Here is a 6,598-nt window from a genome sequence, read left to right as displayed (position 1 = left end):
ACTTCCCATGTTTTCACTCCTCCATCGGCGCTGCAAACTGTATCAGCGAATATAGGTGACATTTCTGATAACTCAGACTCTGTAATGCTCTGCTTCTTCTGCTTTTGCATCACCTTTTGCAATGACATCTCTTTCGAAGCTTGCCTGAATGAAAGAGATATATCAGCGCACACAATGGAGGGAAATTATGGCAGAGAGTTATTTGAAATGACTTTAAATCATGGGAATATTTTACATGAGATTTTAGTGTTAACTAGCCATAACTTGAAAACATCAATTCCTCTCCTCGAGCTGCTAAACATTAATTACTCTATCAAACCACTCATTATTACATTAAAACTCAATAACTTCTCCACACTTCACACTTTATTTGTGCATCGTAGCTTTCAAACGTTGCCATATAACGTTATTCGGAGTTAATGCAAAATGCAATTGCGAGAATCACAACATCCCATTTTGAAAATTCTTAAGGGGTGACACAATGGCATGCTCTATCAATTTGTGACTTGCAAAGTGTGATCATGTGTTATTCAAGCATTGTGATCGGAAAATCACAACAGGGACCTCATCACATATCTCATTTCAGGATTCCCAATGGAGTGTTAACAATTGTTACATGGAAAACTGCGGGATGAGATTTGTGGTAAGAGCTTTAGGCATGAGTTCCTTTTTAAAGGTTTTTTGAGGAAAATTTGTAGAGTTAGCATTTATTTTCAAAGGCTAAAAATTTAAAATGGTCCCCATTTATATGTCAAATATTAACTATTACTTGTATAAATTTGGGTTCGGGGGGTTCTTACATAGTACAACAGGTGGTTGGAAGGTCAAGTCTCTGGGCTTCCTTTCCCTATTTTTCATTTCCCGGGGAAGAGATTGAGAAAACCTTAGAGAACGTGACATTGTTGGTCATATTTTCTTATGTTTCTTGTGTAGATGAAGTTTAGGATCTCTAAATTCCTACGATTAGTTTTCATATGTGTATTTGTTGCTAGATTATTTTCATTTAATCCTGAAGACCAAATGGGTAGTTGCACTTTCCTATTAGCTCTTAAATCTCAATACCTCTGATTATTTTGGATTGAACCTAACCTATGTTCATCTATCAATTTCGAGTAATTATAGAGTAATGGCCACAACAGATAATTTTAGATGACTGAAAATGATTTTCATTTTTTCTATTGAGGTTAGTATGCAAAGGTATGGACAATTTTGAACTAGTGTATGTTGATTAACCGTAATTTTTCATCTTTTTGTTCTCAGCACCAAGTCAATTATGAAGATAATTTGGTTCAACCTTGTTTTATATAATATGCACAATATTGTTGGCATCAAGGTTTGAAGGAAATGATTGCTTTTGGCAGCTTTGGTGAATTAATTATTTATGCTCGCTCTACATTTTGGTGGTTGTTAAAATGAATTGTGCTTTCAATCATTTTGGAGGTGATCAAATATAAATCCTTGCTTTTTTTCTAGTGTTCAATCTAACTATTTTTTTTATGGAATCATATAGCTCTTGGAACTTAATGACCCTTGACTAAATCTGATATAAGGATTTCAACATTTTTTGAAAATTTGATGTTGTTATAAAGAAAATGAAGGGATTTTTTTTCCAATTAGTAAATGTTTTAAAGATAAAATGGAAAGAAAATCCAAATGGTGTATATCAACCTCTAAACCTTTCCCTACATGAAGTTACTAGAGAAAATGAACTAAAGTTAAAGGCTCTAAATTTGCAGCATATTTGTTTTCTTGCTTGTCCTAACCATGATGCATTTGTAATTTTGTAGGAAGAGGTCCATAGTGGTAAATATATGTTTTAAGCATCTAGAGAAACTTTGGCTAAGTCAAAGAGATTTGAGGTTGATGAGGGGTATTCAATAGGTCAAATAGGCCTATGTGTTAGGCACATGTTTAAGCAGGTTTCGACTTTACAACTACTTTTGATGAAACAAACAACTAACTGCATTGCTATAGCACAACAAAAAAGTCATAGATACATTGAGACTAAAAGAGAAGTCTGTTGCTTTCATGGGGACCTCCTCTAGGGAATCATTTCATCAGCAACAACAACAAATGCCTCCACCTTGGCAACAATCTAGGACTCCTGACCTACCAACCTCTCTTTCCCTTGCATCATCTAAAGCCTATGGATCAGTAGACCTACAAGGGCCTATTTCCCATCTTTAAAATGTGCTTGAGTCTCCCTCAGAGGGTGAAATATCATGGGAAACATGGCCTACATAGAAAACACACGTGGAGGTGGTAGCAGAGAATTATCATCACAAGAAGGAAATGGAGAGGGAAAAAAAATAAAGGAAGAAAGTGAACATCCAAAGAAAATAGTGGTACATAGAGTAGCCAATTTAGATCGGACCTTTCTTCAAGATGTAATGGGGGGAGGGCTTGATGTACTTTCATAGACCATGTGTGAACAACCAGAGGAATTTCTGGAAGATTTGAAAATGGAGATTTGGGTGATCCTTGAAGGAACATGAGGTCTTCAACATAGGGAAATGTTTTCCCTTTTGAAAAATATTGTACAAGGTAGGAGTGATCATAAACCTGATTCAATTTCCAAGGCACATCTAGTTTAGATAGAAGTATTTGTTGCTATAAAAATAGGGATTCACATCCATATATCAGTGGCACTCAAATGGTCCTCATTGAGATGGTTTCCCACAAACAATGTAAAATATAGCATGTCAAAGTCAAATTCCTATCGATGATTGTAATTGTGAAATTTGTAGCACCAAGAATGGATTTTATAGCCTTTGTACGTGTGTTATTTGCATAAAATTTGACTTTGAAGTGAATACTTATTGATGGGTGGGTTTTGATACTTGTTCACACTGGACACACACAAATTGTGCAATCCATGTTGGACAACTAAGCATCGGTACCAATATTAAGGGTCGTATAGAGTCATTTGAAATTCTTTTCAAGTGTAGGGCCTCTAAAATGACGTCAAAACTATTAAGGTGGGTGAAGGATGTGTTTCTGCATCGTGCCTCTTATTGGCATAGGGAAACCCTCATGAAGGAATTTGATTGTGTTCAGAGGATATATCATGGAAGTAAGGACTCCAAGGGTAGAAAACTATTTTGGAAGTCTGGAGAATTATTGGAAAGTCTGAAGACTGGAGCTGCTGATGAGGTTATAGTTTGCAAAGTTATGCAACATTTCATTCAAGGTTTAGATTCTCCCAACACATAACAATTTTTTTATATATATAAATTATTTTGAAGCACAATATCTAGTTTGTAAGACTACTTTTCCATTTAAATTCTCTATTTTCTTTCCTTGCATTTTGTCTTTGTCATGCTTCTAAACACATGTAGCCAGGCTTAAGCACCATGGCCCAAACAAAAGAGTTGTAAAAATACTATTTAGAAATGTCAATTCAATCAACTACTTGTTTGTGTGGTTATAAGACAAGGTGGGCCGAACCTTCTAGTAAAACACCACCTTTTGAATTGAAATGATAAAGAGAACCTTTATTTTGAAAGAAATTGCACTTCACTATGAAATTTAGATTTTTTGAAGCTTGTTGTACTTTTACAAGCATGGGGATAATTTCTTTTGTGTGACTTCCTTCCCTCCAAATATTCGGGCGTGTCATTTGTGGGTTTTTTATAAATGCTAAGTATTTTATCCAAAATGTTCTTGGATACAATGCATGGAGACTACAACATGATGATTCCCAATTACCACTTTCCTGCCTTGAAATTTTCCCTTTTCCGATGTGGAATGTTTTGCACTATTTTGAACTCTTTGGATTTCATTGATGCAAAGAAAGAAAATTCAACTGTGATTGTTTTCCCATTCCACTTTAAATGATATTTCCCATTACACTATTTTTATTTTCCAAATAGTGGCAAAGAATATATTACAAAACGTTGACAAACACAAAATTACTCTATTAGAAAATAAATGTTTGGTGCCAAATATTTCCAACATAAAAACTAAATCAATAGAAATCTTACTTATCATGTATTTCAATTGAAAACATACCAAGTAATGAAGATTGGAATTGATAAGATGATAGATGAATATTATCAAAATATCCATCAATTTGATGTTGTTTTCCATGCATTTCGTAGCATATAAGTTGTTCTTCTTCCCACCATTCCCTGAGAATTCTAAATTTAAGAGAAAGCATTTACTCCTTGAAGTTTAAAAACCGCTTCCATTCGACAATATTTTCTTCCATTTTCTTTCTATTTCTTTCATGTACGACAACATTTTGTTTCCATAGTGACATCGATGAAACTTCAGAAGACAATAACCAAGCTCCACCATAAAAAATTGAAGGCAATGGTATTTGAGTTAAACAGTACTGAAAAGTTCCCCTAGAGTTATTTTTTATAGAAGAATTTGAACTTGAATCTTCAGCTATTACTGATGGGATTTCCACAACCTCATCTTCTTAGTAGTAGCCATGTTGTTAACTCCACAATCCTTTGTTTCAGTAATTTTTCTTCCAATAGGCCACATGATAGGATTGTTGTCTTTTTTTTTTTCCTAGCATTGAAATGGCATCTCTATGAAGCATTCATTTCTAACCCTTGCTTAAGATAAATTTTATGCCAATGACGGTACCATAATTCTATCCTTATTTATGTACCATACAGAAGATGCTTTAATACTTCCAGTTAAATCCTTCATAATTATTTTTTCATCTATTTCTCTGAGCTCTTCATGTGATAATTATACAGAAATATCAACACAACCAGAATGAAAATTCTCTGTTTGAATTTCAGAATTCAAGCATCCAAGTTCCTTCTCCATCCTATCAAACTCACAGTCAACTCTCTCCAATTTATGTAATATTTCATTTTTAAATTCCAATTACAACTCAGATTGATATTGTATCTAAAAAGTGTCACCACAATTTGAATTTATTGGCGAAAAATGATTACTATCCAAAAATTGAGCATTCAATGGAGCTTCTACATTAGGAATCTGAGAAATGCAGAATAGAAAAGTACCCTCTTCCAGTAAACTAATTTATCCATGTTTGTAAGTGCTTGGAATATTATTGGACAACTTTTCACAATCATCCAAATTAAAAGATCCACCTCTAAAGTAATATGCATGTTCATTTGCACATTACATAGAATATCCTATAGATTCACAAGCTCGTGCAATGTACTAAAGCACAGGACAAGAATCTACTTCTACTTTCAACCAGCGAAAGCCAATAGATCGATGAAAACAATATGAACAAGAAGAAGATAAATCAATGGCACATAACACAAGATGTATCTATGGAAAACCATTTCTCAAAACCTTGCTATCTGTATTGCATATATCAGAATTATGAGTGAAGATACAAAGCTTGTTCTCACTAGAACAATTTCGCATAGGTATGCTCAACTCTCTTAGCTCACAAGCTAGCTCAAGCCAAATCCTTATCCTATTCAACAGCTCTCCAAGCCCCTAATATTTTTTGTATTTCCTAGGATGAATAGCCCATATTTAAAGGGAATTAATGCTTCCAAAACTATGTAATCCAAACTCAGTCAATCACACAACTGATAGTGCACTATCCCTGCACTCTAATCTCAACTAGGTCTTTGTCTGAACTGACATGCATGAGTTTCTGATGAGGGAATCTTCAGTTAACTGGAGTAGCACTAGTCAATGCACTAGTGCACCAACTGACTATTAGTCCTCTATTAGTTCTACAAATAGTTTGGAACTAATTTAACTAAACTTAACTTAGTAAACTAAGTGATCTAATTTCCAACTCAATTTACACTGATATTGGACCCCTAAAATTTAGGGAGAACATATACATGACTTCAAAAAGACTTCCAACTCGAAATTCCTAAGCTAATTAAGTTAATTAAACTTAATTAACTATTTACAAGGTTCTATGAGAATAGAATTTGATTTTAATTCACAATATAAATTCAAGGACAAATTTAAACTGGAATTTCTTGTTGCCATTTCTCAACACATTGTAGAACAATTCTAAAATTATATATGTGAAGAAGAAACTAATGTTTAAAACTTTTGGTTTTCTAGCTAAGAATCATGCCACGTCCTTAGTCATCATATTAAATTTAATGTATTGATAAACAAGAAGTAGGACAAATCCCATATATGAATTAGAATAATTGCATCCAAGAAGAAACACATTTTATGGAATTGAAATGTAGTCCAAAATATGAGTAGGGACGGGAAACTCAAATTGAAAAGGACTAAAAAGTATGAAAATTGCACTGCTAGGAAATAAGTGGTGATATTGACATAGCCCCAAGTGGTGATATTGACATAGCCCCAAAGGTTGGTCAAGTAATCTTGCAGCTAGATGTGGGTCATTTCAGAGTTGGAAGGTTAGGTCTTCAACTCTTAATTCCCCAAGGGTTAAGCACCATAATCAGTGCTAATGGTTTACCCCATTACTCTCCATGGATCACAACAATGTACTCATGGCTTTCTACAAGATTTTCCTTGGGAAGAACAAAAAAATAAAAAAGAAAAAAAGTGGTGATATTGGCTAGTTTGATCCAGAAATGGGTTGCAATTGAAGAAAAATTATTGATGGGATCAATGTAATAAGATTGAAGAATAACTGGCCCAGTAGGCTATC

The 6,598-nt window shown here is 34.0% G+C and overlaps 1 pseudogene; it reads left to right on the top strand.

Moving 5' to 3' along the window:
• The first annotated feature begins 1,943 nt into the window (after window positions 1-1,943).
• On the top strand, window positions 1,944-3,213 carry LOC149241827 (OBERON-like protein pseudogene; annotated as a pseudogene).
• The last annotated feature ends 3,385 nt before the right edge of the window (window positions 3,214-6,598 follow it).

The sequence above is a fragment of the Pinus tabuliformis genome, chromosome 8 (genome assembly GCF_031772625.1).
Source record: "Pinus tabuliformis cultivar Carrire ecotype Pingquan chromosome 8, CPIR1, whole genome shotgun sequence".
Lineage (NCBI taxonomy): Eukaryota > Viridiplantae > Streptophyta > Pinopsida > Pinales > Pinaceae > Pinus > Pinus tabuliformis.
This window is presented reverse-complemented; position numbering and strand designations above follow the sequence as displayed.